The sequence below is a fragment of the Trichechus manatus genome, unplaced genomic scaffold, assembly GCF_000243295.1.
Source record: "Trichechus manatus latirostris isolate Lorelei unplaced genomic scaffold, TriManLat1.0 scaffold00100, whole genome shotgun sequence".
Taxonomy (NCBI): domain Eukaryota; kingdom Metazoa; phylum Chordata; class Mammalia; order Sirenia; family Trichechidae; genus Trichechus; species Trichechus manatus.
This window is the reverse complement of record NW_004444036.1, coordinates 8,614,932-8,632,946: the sequence shown is the minus strand read 5'-3', so window position 1 is coordinate 8,632,946 and position 18,015 is coordinate 8,614,932. Positions and strand designations below refer to the sequence as shown.

Sequence of the window (18,015 nt, the reverse complement as noted above, 5' to 3'; positions counted from 1 at the left end):
ACATTTGTAGTAACTGTTAAATGAGAAACTATTTTGTTCTGTAAGCCTTCATCTTAAGTGAGAATAACAGCACAATTCGAAGAACATAGTCAATGTCACTGAACTGTGCATGCAGAAATTTTTGAAATGGTGTATCTTTGGCTATGTGTATTTCCACCAAAAAAAAAAAAAAGAGGTTGAGAAGTTAGAGGGTTGATATGTTGTGGGGTTGTTAGCCAATGTTATAAAAACAACATGCGTACTTCTGTTTCATGAGCAACTATTTGCTCTGTAAGCCTTCACCTGAAGTACAATTAAAAAAAAAAAAAAGCCCTGGTGGAGGTTTTGATTAGGATGGCATTGAATATATGTCAATTTAGGGAGAACTGACATCTTTACAATACTGACGCTTTCAATCCATAATGACTGTATATCTCTGCATTAATTTAGGTCTTCTTTCATTTCTCTTAATGATGTTTTACTTTTGGTCTCATGCATGACTTGTTGGATATATTTCAAGCTATCAGGTATTCTGTGACCTTACTATAACTTGTACTAGCTTTTAAATTTGTTTTCCAAATTGTTTGTTGCTAGTATAGCCCCGTCAAGCCTGTTGCCGTCGAGTCGATTCCGACTCATAGCGACCCTGTTGCTAGTATAGAGAAATAAACTTGATTTTGCATATTGACCTTATTATCTAGCAGCCATGTTAAATTCATTTATTAACTCTAATAGAATATCCTACAGCTTATTTTGGATTTTTTCCATATATAATCATGTCTGCATGATTTATATCTTCCTTTTATAAGTCAGAATCGACTCAACATCAATAGGACTGGTTTTTTTTGGTTTTTCAATCCTTATACCTTTTCATTCCTTTCTTCTTACCTAAGGAGCCCTGGTGGCGCAGTGGTCACAGCACTTGGCTACTAACCGGAAGGTCGGCAGTTAGAACCCACCAGCGGCTATGGGAGAAAAGACCTGGCAATCTGCTACTGTAAAGACTGCAGCCTAGGAAACCCTATGGGGCAGTTCTACTCTATCTTACAGGGTCACTATAGGATACCTGTTGCACTGGGTAGGACCTCTACAATGTTGAATACAAGTGATGATAATAGAGAACTATATCTTGTTCCTGACAGAGAGCTATGTCTTGCTCCTGATATGAGAAGAAAAGCTCTTAGGATGTCACCATTATGTATGATTTGTTATCAGTACTCTTTATCAGGTTAAAAAAATTTCATTTTATTCCTAGGTTCCTGAGAGGTTTCTTTTTAAATCATGAACAGGTATTAAATTTTATCAAATGATTTTTCTGCATTTACTGAATGATTATACAATTTTTATCTTTATTCTGTTAACATGGTGAATTATATTGCTTTTCAAATGTTAAACCAATCTGGGTTTATTCCTGGAATAAACAACTTGGTTGTGATGTATTACTTTTTCATAGATAATTTGATTTAGTACTATTTCGTTCAGAACTTTTTCAACTATATTCACAAAAGTCCTTTCTTGAAAAGTTCTTAAATTTTGGATACTACTTATGCCAGCTTCATAAAATAAGTTTGGAAATGATCACTCTTTTCTATTCTCTGGTACAGTTAGTATAAGATTGGTGTTAATTCTTCCTTAAATGTCTGAAAGAATTCACCTATGAATTTGTGCCTGGAATTTTCTTTCTGGGAAAGTTTGTAACTATGGATTCAAGTTCTTAAAACATATGGAACTAATCAATTTTTTTATTTCTTCTTGTTCTGTTTTGGTAAGTTGTCTTTGTTTAGGAATTTCTCTATTTCATCTAAGTTGTCAAGCATATTGGCATAACATTGTTCATGATATCTTATTACACTTTCAATGTCTGAAGGAATTAACTCCTGAAATTGGTAATTTGTACCATCTCTTTTTTCTTGCTCAGTCTTGCTATTTTTAAAGTCTTTTCAAAGAAATCAACTTTGGGCTTCACTGATTTTACCTACTGTACATTTGTTTTATATTTTATTGATTTCTGTACCATTTTATGTTCTTCCTTCTACTTTCTTTAGGTTTAATTTTTATCCTTTTTCTAATATATTAAGATGGATGCTTAGATTATTGATTTTCAGTCTTTTCTAATTTATGTACTAAATGCTATAAATTTCCTTTCTAAGAGTTGCTTCAGTTACATCCCAGACATTTTAATACATCATATTTTCATTATCACTTACTTCAAAATATTTTCTAATTCCTATTTCTAATTTCACCATTGACCCATAGGTTATTTAGAAGGATATGGTTTAATATCTAGAAATTTGGGGGTTTCTAGTTCTTTTGGAGCAAATGGATACAATGCTGGAAGTGCTCACCCACGGAGGCCAAGAAATTTGGAAAACAGCTACCTGGCCAACCAACTGGAAGAGATCCATATGTGTACCCATTCCAAAGAAAGGTGATCCAACAGAATGAGGGAATTATTGAACAATATCATTAATATCACACACAAGTAAAATTATGCTGAACTCAAAGACGGCTGCAGCAGTACATCAACAGGGAACTACCAGAAATTCAAGCTGGATTCAGAAGAGGACATAGAACCAGAGATATCACTGCTGATGTCAGATGGATCATGGCTGAAAGCAGAGAATACCAGAAAGATATTTACCCGTGTTTTACTGACTATGCAACGGCATTCGACTGTGTGGATCATAACAAATTATGGATAACATTGTGAAGAATGGAAATTCCAGAACACTTAACTGTTCTCATAAGGAACCTGTACATAGACAAAGAGTCAGTCGTTCAAACAGAACAAGGGGATATTGCGTGGTTTAAAACCAGGAAAGGTGTGCATCAGGGTCGTATCCTTTACTATACTTATTCAGTCTGTATGCTAAGCAAATAATCTGAGAAGCTGGACTATATGAAGAACAACACGGTAGCAGGATTGGAAGAAGACTCATTAACAACCTGCGGTATGCAGATGACACAACCTTGCTTGCTGAAAGTTAAGAGGACTTCAAGCACTTACTGATGAAGATCAAAGACCACAGGCTTCAGTATGGCTTACACCTCCACGTAAAGAAAACAAAAATCTTCACAACTGGACCAGTAAGCAGCATCATGATAACTGGAGAAAAGATTGAAGTTGTCAAGGATTTCATTTTACTTGGATCCACAATCAACGCCCATGGAAGCAGCAGTCAAGAAATCAAAGACGCATTGCATTGAGCAAATCTACTGCAAAAGGTCTCAAGTGTTCAAAGCAAAGATGTCACTCTGAGGACTAAGGTGGCATTTTCAATCACCTCATATGCATGCGGTAGCTGAGCAATGAATAAGGAAGACCAAAGAAGAATTGATGCCTTGCACTTACGATATTGGTGAAGAATACTGAATAGACCATGGATTGTCAGAAGAACAAACAAATCTGTCTTGGAAGAAGTACAGCCAGAATGTTCCTTAGAAGTGAGGATGGCGAGACTTTGTCTCTCGTACTTTGGACGTGTTATCAGGAGGAACCAGTCCTTAGAAGACATCATGCTTGGTAAAGCAGAGGATCAGCGAAAAAGGAAGACCCTCAACAAGATGGACTGACACAGTGGCTGCAACAATGGGCTCAAACATAGCAACAATTGTGAGAATGGCACAGGACCAGGCAGCGTTTCTTTCTGTTGTACACAGGGTCGCTATGAGTCAGAACCAACTCGACGACACCTAACAACAACAACGGTTCTTTTGGTGCCTTACAACTAAATTCAGAAGATATTCCTTGAATATACTACCCTTTGAAATTTGTTAAGGCTTGCTTTATTGCCCAGTATATGGTCTATTTTTATAATTCCAAGTTCACTTGAAAAAAAAGATATATAGCTAGCTGTTCGATGTAATGTTCTATAATGTCAATTAGGTCAAGTTATGTAAACCTGTTAAATCTTTACTATCCTTAACTAATTTTTTGTCTGCTTATTGTATCAGTTACTATGAGGGGTGTCTTAAAATCTCCAACTATCATTCTGGATTTACATATTTCTCCTGTTAGGTCTGTCAGTTTTTCTTTATATATGTATTTTTTTCTTCTTCTTCTTCCTTCTTTACATATTTTGAGGCTATGTTACTAGATGCATACAAATTTAGGATTTCTATGTATCCTTGAATTGACTCCTTTTTCATTATGAAATGTTCACTATGAATTATTGCAAAGTCTACTATGCCTGATATCAGTATAGTTACACCAGGTCATTTTTGGTTAATGTTTGCATGGCATATCTTTTTTCCCATCCTTTTACTTTCAACCTTTCTATATCCTTTATTCAAGGTATAGGTCAACATACTATGAAATTCTCATCCCAATTTTTAGTAATTTATCTTTAAATAGCCTTTTTCCATACTAAATTTCCTCAGAAAACAGAAATTGCCTGTGTTCTACACTTTCATCTCAATGTTGTATTTTTGACTTCTATTTATCAACATCTTATTTACGTTCTCTTCATTCTAAGTAATCTTTTAGCCATCATGTTTTTCTCATTGTCCCCTTCCTGCCCATCTGTTTATTACCTGGTATAGAGAATGTCATTTTTTTTTTCCTGGCCACAAAAGAGAGCTTAAAAAGAAAGTAGAAATATTGATTACCTTTCATGACATCAAATCAAGAAAGCATGTTTAAATTTAAGCATAATCACTGAAAGAAAAGAAAGCGAACCATTAACTTATAAACCATTTTTTTTAAGGTGGAGAGATAATGGCAATTCAGTACAACAGAAAGCAAGAAAACAGAAGCAAACAAAATTTACGGTAAACAGAAAAACACAAAATATAATGTTGTCTGTTGTTTAGGTGCCGTCGAGTCGTTTTCGACTCATAGTGGCAATAAATCCAAACAGGTTTTCTATAAATGATAAGAGATTATAATGAGCTGTTAAATGATAATCTCTTAATGGAATATTTCTAAAAGGATGGTATGCTCTTTACAAGAGATAGACCTACGACTTAACCCAGAGAAGTTAAAAAGAAAAGGATGGAAAAAGATGAACCAGGCAAAGGTGAACCAAAAGAAAGCTGTGTAGCTATATTAATATCAGACAAAATAGATTTTATGACAAGCACTATTAGGGATGAACAATAGTCATTTCTTAATGATAAAAGGAAAAAATTGCCAGTGAGATATAATAGTTCCGAACCTATTACACACCTTGAACAACACAATTTATACGTGTGCATCTGTGTAAGGGTATACCAATGAAAAAACTGATAAAATTACAACACAGTGGTGTAGACAAAGTTGACAAAAAATTAGTAATATAAAAGAATCAAACAAAAAATTAACAATAATAATCTAATGGACTTATATACAATGCCGCATACAACACATGAAACATTTATAGAAAATGACCACTTACGACTACAAAAACAAATACCAAAGAATTAACAGTGTACAATGTTCTTCAAGTATAATACAATAAAATTAGAAATAAATGTCACAGAGGTAACGGAAAAAAAAAATCCCATAAATTTGAAAACAAAGTTCTAAATAATTCAATGGACAATAGGAAAAGTAACTATGAAAGTCACAATATATTCAGAACTAAAAAAATAACAAAAATCAATTCATGTGAAATGATAGCAGCCAGCTATAGTTTACAGCAAAATTTATAGTTTTAAATGCATATATTGTAAAAATATAGATTAGGTACTAAGAAGCGAGGCCTCCAGGTTAAGAAATTTTTTAAATGACAGAATAAACGCAAATAAAGAAGGAAAGAAATATTAACCACATTAGCAGAAATAGAAAAGATCAATTAAAAGAACTATATAAAAAAGACTAATAAATTAGGCAAGCTGCTGGCAATACTGATCAGAAAAAAGGAACAAATTAATGAAATCAGAGATTTTTAAAGTCATAAGAGAAGCCTATATTTTATACCAATATACCTGAAAACTATTTTTCTAGAAGACTATTTTGCATAAAGAAAAATTTAAGAAGAAAAGCCAGAAAAACTTATTGCCATGAAAGAAACTATTAATAAATCAAAAGTTAAAAATCTACTCACAAAAAAGACATCAGGTACAGTTTCACAGATGAATTCTAGCTAACTTTAAAGAAACAAGTCATCTCTACTTAACCTGTTTCAAAAAAAAAGGAAAATTCCCCAATTCATCTTATGAAGTTCACATAACCTTGTTATCCAAACAAGACAAGAACTACATGAAATAGGAAAATTACATGGCAATAACAAAAGATGCAAATATCCAGATAATCCAAAGATAATTTAAATCAGAAAATCTACTACTGTAATTCATCATATCAATAGATGCAGTAAAAGCATTAGAAAAATTCAACTCCTGTTCATGATAAGGAGTCCTGGTGGCACAGTGGTTAAACACTTGGCTGCTAACCAAAAGGTCAGCCATTCAAATCTACCAGCCACTCCTTGGAAACCCTATGGGGCAGTTCTGTCCTACAGGGTCACTATGAGTCAGAATCAACTTGATGGCAATAGGTTTGCTTTGGTTTGAGATTCATGATGAAAATCTCTAAAATTATAAATAGAAGAAAACTTAAAACTAATAAGTAATATCCACCCCCAAAAACCCACTACAATATCATACTTAATGATAAAACATTAGAAATACTCCACTGAAGTACCTAAACGAGAAATGCTTATTATCAATTCTTCTATTAACCACTTGACTGGAGGTGCTAGTCAATGCAAAAAAACCCAAAACCATTGCCATCAAGTCGACTCCAACTCATAGCAACCCTGTAGGACTGAGCAGAACTGCCCTATAGAGTTTCTCAAGAAAAAACCAGGGCTTCTGCCCAGTTCAATCATGGCCAAAGGAGCATCACTGGAACAGATCCAACTTTTTAAAACTTAGATGATTCACCACGGTACCCAGAACGGGAAAAATTACGTGTCAAAGCCAACCTAGAAACTTAATCTCCCTATTAGAAAACAAGGGCAGCGTATGTGTTGCATAGCAACCAAATTTCTTGCCCTGGAATTTTGAGCACATTCAGAAACAGCGCTGTCCCACTCAAAGATGGCAGAGCCTCGCTCAAAGATGGTGGCCAGCTGCACCGCTTTGAATGTGTGTTGCTCTCTACATTCCTGCCAACAATCCAATCTCATGCACCATGCTCCTGAAAGGGCTCATTACACCTCTTCCGAATCTCCCATTCCAAGGCTTCAACCAGTAATTCTTCCCAATTCCAAGCAAGTACCAAGGCGAATCACCCAAACTATAAAACTTTGTCAGCCATGACTGAACCAGCTCAAAGCCCTGGAAACTACTGCCAATTAAACTGATACCATACTTTATTATTTAGAAATTTTCACTTTAGACTTATTCAAGCAATTATTTTAAATTTATTTAGATATTTATCATATCTTATGCACTACAGAAAGGAAAATAGAAGTAAAAGAAATTAGTAGGGTATTCCTAAAACTTCACATACAGGGTCCTACTCTGGATCACTTTTCTACTCAAAGCTGTTCAATGTTAACCTCTTTCCTAACAAGACTGCCCTCTGCCAACAAGAGTGCTGTTGATGCAACATTTCTTAAAACGCTCTATTATTATCTATGGGATTTTCTTTGAAGTCACAGACACCCACTTGGCAATTTCTTCTGCCTTCAGTTCTATTGTTTGGCATGTAATAACAACACATGTTGTACCACCAATACACATAACTCATTTAAAGTGATGACAAAATGAATAGCCTTGACCAAGTTTGTGCATGTGCAGGCCATGATAACTACATCATGACTGCTGCCTGGACAACAGTGGTTATAAGACACCATCAATTGAGATTACATTTTTATTTCAGCGATGTTAAAATGTAGCCGGGGAGAGTGCATCTCAGAATCCATGAAATATAGTGATATGAGAGTTAAGCAAGGTTGTGTGATCAACACATGTAAGTCAATAGTGTTCCCTATTCATCAGCAACAATTAAATAGAAATTATAACTAAAAGATAATCCTATCCACAATGATAAGAAAAATTACACAGTATCTAGCAATAAATCCAATAAAAACCAAAAGAGGCCTCCATAAATGGAAGAACATACCATGCGCATGGATAGGAAGGCTTAACATTGTGAAATGTCAATATTACCCAAAGAAATCTATAAATATAATGCAATCCTGAGCTAAATTCCAATAGCACTCTTTAACGAGATGGACAAACTAATCACCAAATTTATATGGAAAGGAAGAGGCCCCAGATAAGTAAAGCATCACTGAAGAAAAACAACAAAGTAGGAGGCCTCACACTACTTAATCTCAGAACCTACTTTACAGCCACGGTAGTCAAAACAGCCTGGTACTGGTACAACAACAGAAAGACACATAGACTAACAGAACAGAATTGAGAACCCAGACATAAATCCATCCACCTATGGACAGTTGACCTTCGACAAAGGGCCAAAGTCCATTAAAAGGGGAAGAGACAGTCTCTTCAACAAATGATGCCGGCAAAACCAGATGTCTATCTGTAGAAAAATGAAACAGGACCCATACATCACACCATATACAAAAACTAACTCAAACTGGATCAAAACCAAAAAAACCCATTGCCATCGAGTTGATTCCAGCTCATAGCAACCCTATAGGACAGAACAGAATTGTCCCATAGGGTTTCCAAGGAACAGCTGGTGGATTTGAACTGGTGACCTTTTGGTTAGCAGCAGAACACTTAACCACCACGCCACCAGGGGTCAAAGAGCTAAATATAAAATCCAAAACCATAAAGATCATGGTAGAAAAAACAGGGACAACATTAGGGGCCCTAATATATGGCATAAATAGAATACCAAACGTAACTAAAAATACACAAAGAGTAAAAGATGAACTAGATAAACAGGACTGCCTAAAAATTAAACACTAATGCTCATCAGAAGACTTCTCCGGAAGAGTAAAAGACTCCTAGAGACTGGGAAAAAATTATTGGCTATGACATATCTGACAAGGGTCTAATCTCTAAAACTCATAGAAAACTTCAACACCTCAACAACAAAAAGACAAACAATCCAATTAAAAAATGGACAAAGGATACAGACACTTCACCAAAGAAGACATTCAGGTGGCTAACAAACTCGTGAAGAAATGCTCGCGATCATTAGCAATTAGAGAGATGCAAATCAAAACTACGAGATACCCAACAATAATGGCACGAATCAAAAAAATAAAAAATAATAAATGCTGGCGGGGTTGTGGGGAAATTGGAACTCATACACTGCTGGTGGGAAGGTAAAATGGTACAACCACTATGGAAAACGGTATAGCACGTGTCCTCAAAAAGCTAGAAATACTACAGGATCCAACAATCCCACTCCTAGGTATATACCCTAAAGAAATAAGAGCAGTGACATGAATAGACATATGCACACCCATGTTCATTGCAGCATTATTCACAATAGCAAAGAGACAGAAACAACTTAAGTGTCCATCAACAGATGAATGGGTAGACAAACCGTGATACATGCACACAATGGAATACTGTGCGACGATAAAGAATAATGATGAATCCACGAAACAGCTCACAACATGGAGGAATCTGGAGGACATTATGCTGAGTGAAATGAATCAATCACAAAAGGACAAATATTGCATAAGACCACTATTATAGGAAAAAAAAACAAGAAAAGGTTTGCACACAGAAAAAAAAAATTGATGGTTACCAGGGATGAGAGGGAGAGGGAGGGGAAATTACTAACTAGATAGATAATACGTATTAATATTGGTTAAGGGAAAGGCAATACACAATATGGGGAAGTCAGCACAATACGAACAAGACAAAGGAAGACACTGAGAGGAACGCAAGAATAAAGAGCAACTACAGTAATTACTATAACATATACAATCGTGCAACAATAGTATTAACAAACAATAATCTACGAATTGTTACACAGGTAGACGGGTATGCTAAAGAGGTGTGGGAGGGTGTAAGGGAGTACACTACTTGCAGATATAGGTTTGGTTGTGGATATTTCTACGTACATAATTGTAGGTACTGCATGTATGTTAATATAGACAATAGACCACACAAGGGGCACAGTCATGGAAATTTCTTAGACATAACCAAACACCTGGGAGAACTTCTTTAGAAGCCATATATTCAATAAGAATCTAATAACCAAAATATACATAAAACTTCAACAACTTAACTAAAAGACAAACAACCCAATCATAAAATGGGCAAAGGACTTGAATACACATTTCATCAAAGAGGACATTCAAATGGCCACTAAACACATGAAAACATGCTCAACGTCATTAGCCATCAGAGAGATGCAAATCAAAACCACAACAACAAGATACTATTTCACTTCCACTAGAGTGGCTAAGGAACCCTGGTGGCTTGGCTGCTAACCAAAAGATCGGCAGTTCGAATTCACCAATTGCTCCTTGGAAACTCTACGGGGCAGTTCTACTCTGTCCCGCTGGGTCGCAATGAGTCGGAATTGACTCGATGACAACGGGTTTGGTTTGGTTTTTGGTTAGTATAGGTATACAGATAAGCAAACAGACCAATGAAGCGAAAAGACAGAAACTACAAACAGATGTTTATATGTGGGACTATGCTATACCTCAGGAGTTGCACTATAAATCAGTGAGGAGAAAGGCTGAACTATTTGATAAATCCATATGAAAAAGATAAAACTAGATCTCTACATCACACAACAGAGGAAAAAAATTTCCAGATGGATTAATGATCTAAGTATGCAAAAATAAACTTTAAAATCTATATAAAAATATAAAAGAGTATCTTTATGGCCATAGAATAAGGGAAGAATTTCTCGGAGACAGAAGACATAAATGAAAAAACAGAGAAAACTGAGTATACGCCTTCAAACTAAGAAGTCTTATACAAAAAATATTCCATAAACAAAGCTAAAAGCCACAGACTAAGAAAAATATTTTCAGTGTATATAACCAGCAAATCATTAGCATCCAGAATATAAAAAGAATATTCACAAATCAATAAGAAAAAGACAACAATCCAACAGAAAAATGGACCAAGGATAAAAACAAACAAACAAACAAACCAAACCCGTTGTCGTGGAGTCAATTCCAACTCATAGCGACCCTACAGGACAGAGGAGAAGTGCCCCATAGGGTTTTCAAGGAGCAGCTGGTGGATTCGAACTCCTGACCTTCTGGTTAGCAGTAAAGCTCTTTAAACACTGCGCCACCAGGGCTCCAGACAAAGGATAACCAAAACCAAAACCAAACCCAATGTCGTCGCGTTGATTCCGACTCACAGCAACCCTACAGGACAGAGTAGAACTGCCCCATAGTTTCCAAGGAGCACCTGGTAGATTGGAACTGCCAATCTTTTGGTTAGCAGCCGTAGCACTTAACCACTATGCCACCAGGGTTTCCTAGACCAAGAATAGGCCAAGCAATTCACATAAAACTCAAATGGCCGGTAAATAAATGGGGGGGGGGGGTAGGAGACCAACCTCACTAGTAATCTAAGAAATGCAAAGTTAAAAGAGCGATGAGACAACATTTATACCTAACAGACTGGAAAAAAATGTAAAGTCTAATTTTTTGACAATGATACGGAAAAACTGAAACATGATGACAGTTTGGCAATTCCCAGCAAAGCTGACAATGCACAGACCCTTCAACATAGCACTTCTATTATAATCCCAAGAGAAAAGAACCATGTACAAGGATGTTGCAGCATTGTTTGAAATTGCAGAAAACTCCAAACAACCATCTCCTTCGGAATGGATAAACGAACCACAGTGTATTTACACAAAATACAAGCAAAATGAATGAACTAGATTTTGAAACTTCTTAGTGTCAGGACTCTTAAAAATTAAAGACTCCAAAAAGCTTTTGTCTATGTGGGTTATATCTAAAGATATTTATCATATTAAAAATCAAAACTGAGACATTTAAAAAACATTAATTCATAAAAAAATAATAAACCCAGTATGTGTAAACATAAATGACATTTATTAAAGGTAACTATATTTCAAGGCCAGACTTACTGGACTGGTAGAGACTGGATAAACCCCTGAGATTATCACCCTGGGATACTCTTTAAACTTGGAACTTAAACCATTCCCAGAGGTCACCTTTCAGACAGGTGACAGATCAGCCTATAAAATAAGTATCACCCATGAGAACTGTGCTCATCTAAATAATCATCTAGATGAAACCAAACGGCAAATATTTTTCCTAGACCAAGCATGAGAAGGTAACGGGGACAGGGAAGCCAGATGAAGGGAAATAGAGCAACCAGAATGGAAGTAATGAGATTCTGATATATTGTGAAAAATATAACCAATATCACTGAACAATATGTACAGAAATTGTTAAATGAGAACCTAATTTGCTGTGTAAACTTTCACCAAAAACACAATAATTTTTTTTTGTTTAATTTGTTTTTTCAAGACAAAAAAAAGCTTAGTGAGTAGAGTGGCACTGTTTTACATTTCTGCAAATCTCTTTAATGTCTGGCTTAATAGAGGACAGCTGGATGCCCCTAACTGCTTCCACATCCAATCCATTAGGACATCACGTCATGTAGCCTCCTGACAACACCAGTGTACACGATAATCATACAGAGTACAGAAGAATGAGAGTAAATAAAAAGGGCAAATAATATGATTGTAAAAATAGCTTTGATCTAATGGACCCCCTTTAAGAATCATAAGGATCCCCAGGAATCCCTGGACCACACTTTGAGAATCGCTGAACTAGATTTCACATGTAACATGGATATATCTCAAAAACACACTAACTGGAGGGGGGGAAAAGAAAGTAAAATGACACACAGTACGATACTATTTATGTAAAGATAAAACATACAAAGCAATACTTGATATTGTTTTGGGTACATACACACGAGGTGAAGATCAGAATGGGATAGGCTGGGGGGCACCCTTTAACTGGATCTCAGAGATTTTACTTCTTTAAACAGAAAAAAAAATGAAGCAAATATGTAACAAAATATTGAAATTTGTTAAATTGGGGTAACATACACTTTTCAGTAATTTTGAAATATTTCATAATTTTAAAAAATTTTAATCTATATTTTAAAAGCTAATGGCTATACACTTCAAGGCCACACAGTTTTCCTTACAGTTTACCTCCCTTTGAGCAGAATACAGTTACAAGATAGGTGGATTTTATAAAATGTTGTTTGGAAAAATAGTCTGGCAGGAATAAGAATGAGCTGGCCATATTCCAATCAGTTAAGGTGTATGTGTTGCGGGGAGGAGGGTGATGGTTACTGAGCTCCTCTAGCTTGATCTGGAACCCTAATGAAATGAATGTGGTATGCCTTAATATTCATACCCTTTGACCAGAGAACATACTGACTGCTTGATTTCAACTGGAAAACTATTCCATTACATAACATTCTCTGCACCCAACTGAGATGATTGTTTTTGTAGATAATAACCACGTGCCATGTACTGCTCGAGGACAAAGCAAAATGAGAACCTGTCTCTACATTCACAGTTCAGGAAAGAAGATAAAAATATAAATATAGTTAAAATATAATAGATTAAGGTGGGGAATGGAGAGTAATTGCTTAATGGGTATAGGATTTCCTTTTGGGGTGATGAAAATGTTTTGAAACCAGATAAGAGGTGGTGGCTACACAACACTGTGAATGTACTAAAAGTCACTACCCTGTTCACTTTAAAATGGTTAATTTTATGTTATGTGAATTTCATTTCAATTTTTAAAAAACTGTCTATAAGATTAAATGCTAAATTAAAGATATCTACACTGCTCTATAGGACAGGGAAGAAAGAATGATCCTGGAAAAATCATGGTGCTATTCACAGAAAGAAAGCAAGAAGCAGGGGCTCTGGGTCAAAAAAGATTTTCAGTAATATCACTGGTCATCTACTATGTGCATGATAAATTTGGTTGCAGCCATGGTGAGTGTGGGGTGTCAATAAGGCACCTGTTGGAGATGGTCAGCAGGCAACTGGAAATGCTAGATGAGAAACCAGAAGAGAAGGTGGGCATGATAAAGGACACTGAAGTCAGGGAAGGAGATCCGAGAAAAAAGGATTAAAAAATTGACCTTGAATCAAATCTGACATCTAGGCGGCAGAAAGAAAACAGAAGGCACAGAGTTTCTGAACCACAGAAAATGGTTGGGTGACACATCCATTAACATGCTGTGGAACAGTTTCCCAGATTGGGAAATACTGGATTAAGTAAGTAAGTGGGATGAAAAGAAATAAAAGTACTGGTAAAAGGAAAGAGAAGACAGGTGAGGATGCTGTAAGATGAGCAACCTGAGGCATACTTGTTAAGGAGAGGGAGCGGAAACAGCAGAGTCAGAGGATAATGATGCAAGAGACAGCATCACTGACAGCTCCATCCCAAAGGAAGCAGGTCAGGGTGAAGAGGACAGGCAGAGCAGCTGGGCTTCAAAAAAGAGCAATTCTTCTTGCAGCAAAAGGAAAGCAGGAAATTCTAGGTGGAGATAGAGGAAAAGCATGAAGTAGAAGGCAGGAAAACAACTGTTTCTAACAGATGGCCCCCTATCCTTTTCAGTTAAGTAAAAGATTAGGCAATCTTTGCTAGGCGTGAGGGATTTCAAGGATGAGTTGAGTTTTGAGAGCAAAAAAGGTTTGGAACTGCCAGTGTGCAGGAACACAAATAATACAAAGAAGATTAATCGGTAACACTACAAGTCCAAATGGGGTTAGACAGTAAGCATTTACAAAAAGCATTGTGAACATGTTTCTTTGAAAAAGGAAATTTGCAACTATCTGAAAAATACACTGTTGTTGGCTGCCCTTGAATTCCGGCTCATAGTGATATAGGACAGACAAGAACTGTCCCATAGGGTTTTCTCGGTTATAATCTTTATGGGATGGAGCCCTGGTGGTGCAGTGGTTAAGCGCTTGGTTAGCAGCAGAAAGGTTGGCAGTTCAAATCCACCAGCTGCTCCACAGGAGAAAGATGTGGCAAGTCTGCTTCCCTAAAGATTTACAGCCTTGGAAATAGCATGGGGCAGTTCTACTCTGTCCGACAGGGTCACTATGAGTCAGACTCAACTCGACAGCAATTGGTTTTGGCTTTTTTAATCTTTATGGGAGCAGACTGCCAGATCTTTTCTCCCGTGGAGCCAGTGGTGGGTTCAAACCACCGACTTTTCTATTAGCAGCCAAGCACTTAACTATTGTGCCACCAGGGCTCCTTGAAAAATATACTAACACCTGATTTATCCAAGGTGCTTGGTTGGGTAATAAGGTGAGTTTCCAGATCATCAAGTTCTACCCCTTCAAGCAAAAAACATCTCATATTTAGCAATTTCTGATGGAAATCTTCCTGAACTATACACTTACCTGTTTTCTTAATTATACAGATTGAGTCTAATTTCATCTTAAACATCCATGGTTGCTGTACTGGAACATTTACTGCTGCTGTATTGTGCAATAATATAATTCTATCTTCTTTATAGCTCTTCTATGTATTTCCCAGCTGTCAAGATATAAGTAACTGCTTCTTCTACAGCTTATGTTCACCTTTAACACCTCAACAACCACAGCTCGCCTTAACAACTTGCTTCTAGTCGGCTTCCTGCAATCTACTATTTCTCAAACTTTTCTAAACAATGGCCCTTTATGATAAACATGAGACAGTTCCCTTGGTCCCCTCATGGAGTGTTACCACTGAAACCTGATGCAATCTAGGAAAGCAGAAAACCTGAAGCCAGTTTCTAGTGAATACCTATGCTCCTTATAGATGCGTATCATAAATTCTAGAGAACAAGTTCCCCACATGTTCCACAGAATTTCTGTATCCAGGATTGTCAAGTATTAATCCAAACATTAGCTGGGAGGCTTGGCTTAGCCAAAAGCCTTAATTATCCTCTCAAAAAAGAAGGCAGTTACTTTCACCAAGGGGAAAGCACACCGATGGCAAAAGGCCATCTGAAGGCCATTGCTCTTCTTACTTTTCAAAACCGACTTTTTAAAAAATTACCATGAGAATACTTATGGAATTCATTCCTCATTTTTGTGTAACCCACACACTATTCCTGTAACTTTCAACCTTGGCAAATGAAACATTAGAAACCCCTCCCTACTTGTTTACTATAGAAATTATAACACCTCTGAGCAAAAGATTATTTGGGGTGAGAAGTTAGGATAGAAAAAAAGAGCGGCTGTCTAACAGAGATGGATCATTCAAAAAATGGCACATCTTACTTCCGAACATCTTTGATCATCTTTCTGGTAAGGAAAACACTGATCAACCTACTACTCACTCTCGTTATTTCTCACCTTTGCAACTTTTCCTAGTCCACTGGTTGGAGCCAGAACTGCTAAAGTGAATACAGAGGAGAGCTCAGGTGTATCATCACTCCGCTGCTAGAGGGTCCTTTGCTGCTCCCTCGCCGGCATTGAGTATAAGCCCCTCCCACCTACCAGGCAAGCTCTTTTGCAATCTACTCTTTCTAGCCTGAATTCCCACCACTCCGCTATCTATACGATCAACTCCAGACAAACTGTAAACACTCGCTGTTTTCTGAAAAAGGCTCACCCTTGAAATGCCCTTCCCCCACCCCCACCTCTTCCTAACAAAGTCCTACCCATCCTTCAGAAACCTTCTCACCTATACCAGGAACCCTTTCCTGATGCTCCAAATGAAAACCTCGCTTTCCTCTGGACCCCCAGTAATTGGTTGTACTTTTCTCGCAGCACTTTAGTGCATTTCACATTTGTCACATCTACCTCTGGGCAACGGACTTCTTTGCAGGCACTGTCTGCATTACCAGAACCATTTTAATCTTTCTAGCACCTAGCAGAGCGCATCGCAAACATAAGGCTCCGACTTTACCAGGAAACTGGTATACTGTGCAATCAAAAGTATCTTAGGAGATGCAACTCAATTTAAAACTTTTCAAATAATGTAAATACCATGACAGGTACACGAACAATAAATACTGCGTCAGATTATGTTGTCTTCCAATTTAAGAAAAAAAACTTTCTGCCCTTTTCTTAACCCTGAAAAACAGTAAACAGTATAACGAGATTCATTAAAAAATAAACAGTATAAGTAAATTCATGAATAGCTTAAAAGCAGCTTTTCAAGATAGTTGTTTCCAAATAAACGAAAATAAAAACACTTCGTCACAATTTTATTCCTCCACTTTCGTGTTGTGCAATTTGCACTTTTTTTTCTTCCCTACTGGACAAAAGAGTGGTGAGAACTTCTTTGCCATCAAATTTCACTTTTATTTGTTTACTCAGACACTGGAGAAGACAATGACTGTTGGAAAACAACCGCACAGAGGGCACCCTAAGAGGCACTTAAGACTTCAAAATAAAATTTCTTGCTGTCCCATCTGCCTTGGTAAGCCGAGATGCTGGGACGGCGTGAGCTACAAACGCAGCGGCCCAGAACCCCCGGGCTCGGCGCCTGGGCGGCGGCAGCGACGGCCGCCTGCGGCAGCTCAGTTAAAATGCAGCGGAAGCAGCAGTCAGTCACGGGGCTGCGGCAGGCAGGACAGGAAGGTGGCGCTGCCGCCGAGGACCTGGAGCCCGAGCGCTCATCATGGCGGCGAGGGCAATGGCCGCTGTGGGGAGCAAGCACGCCCCCTCCGCGCGCACACGCCATCGCGCCGGGCCTCCGGGGCCCGCTACCGGCGCCGCCGCCGCCCGCTCTCCGACCCCCCCTCACGGGCTGTAGCGGAATTTTCTCTCCCGACACCGCCTTCAAGATGGCGGCTCCCCCTCCCGGCAACCCCCTCAACCGTCCCCTGCAGCAGGCGCCGAGCCGCCGCCATCTTGTCCCCCGTCCCTCCCCCCCTCACCGATATTTACATAGCGAAAATCGGCCCGGCCGGCCTGCGGCCTTCACCTCACGCCTGCAGCCTTCGCCTCCTCACCAGGCCTCGACCCCGCCCGGTGCCCAGGGTCGGCCGTGGCGTCGACCCGGAGCCCCTCAGCCCCCTCACGGGCTACCGGGCGACCCTCCCCCAACCCCCGCCCGCTTACGGAGAGCGCCTCCGCCACCGATCGGGACAGCCGGGCTCCTCCCCGGGCCTAACTGCGGCCTCCTC

General features: G+C 38.1%; 1 protein-coding gene across 2 annotated transcripts in view; it reads right to left on the bottom strand.

The window, feature by feature from the left end:
* Window positions 1-18,015, bottom strand: part of ZFX (zinc finger protein X-linked) — a 78,384-nt gene that overhangs the window by 59,636 nt on the left and 733 nt on the right. The window lies entirely within an intron of this gene.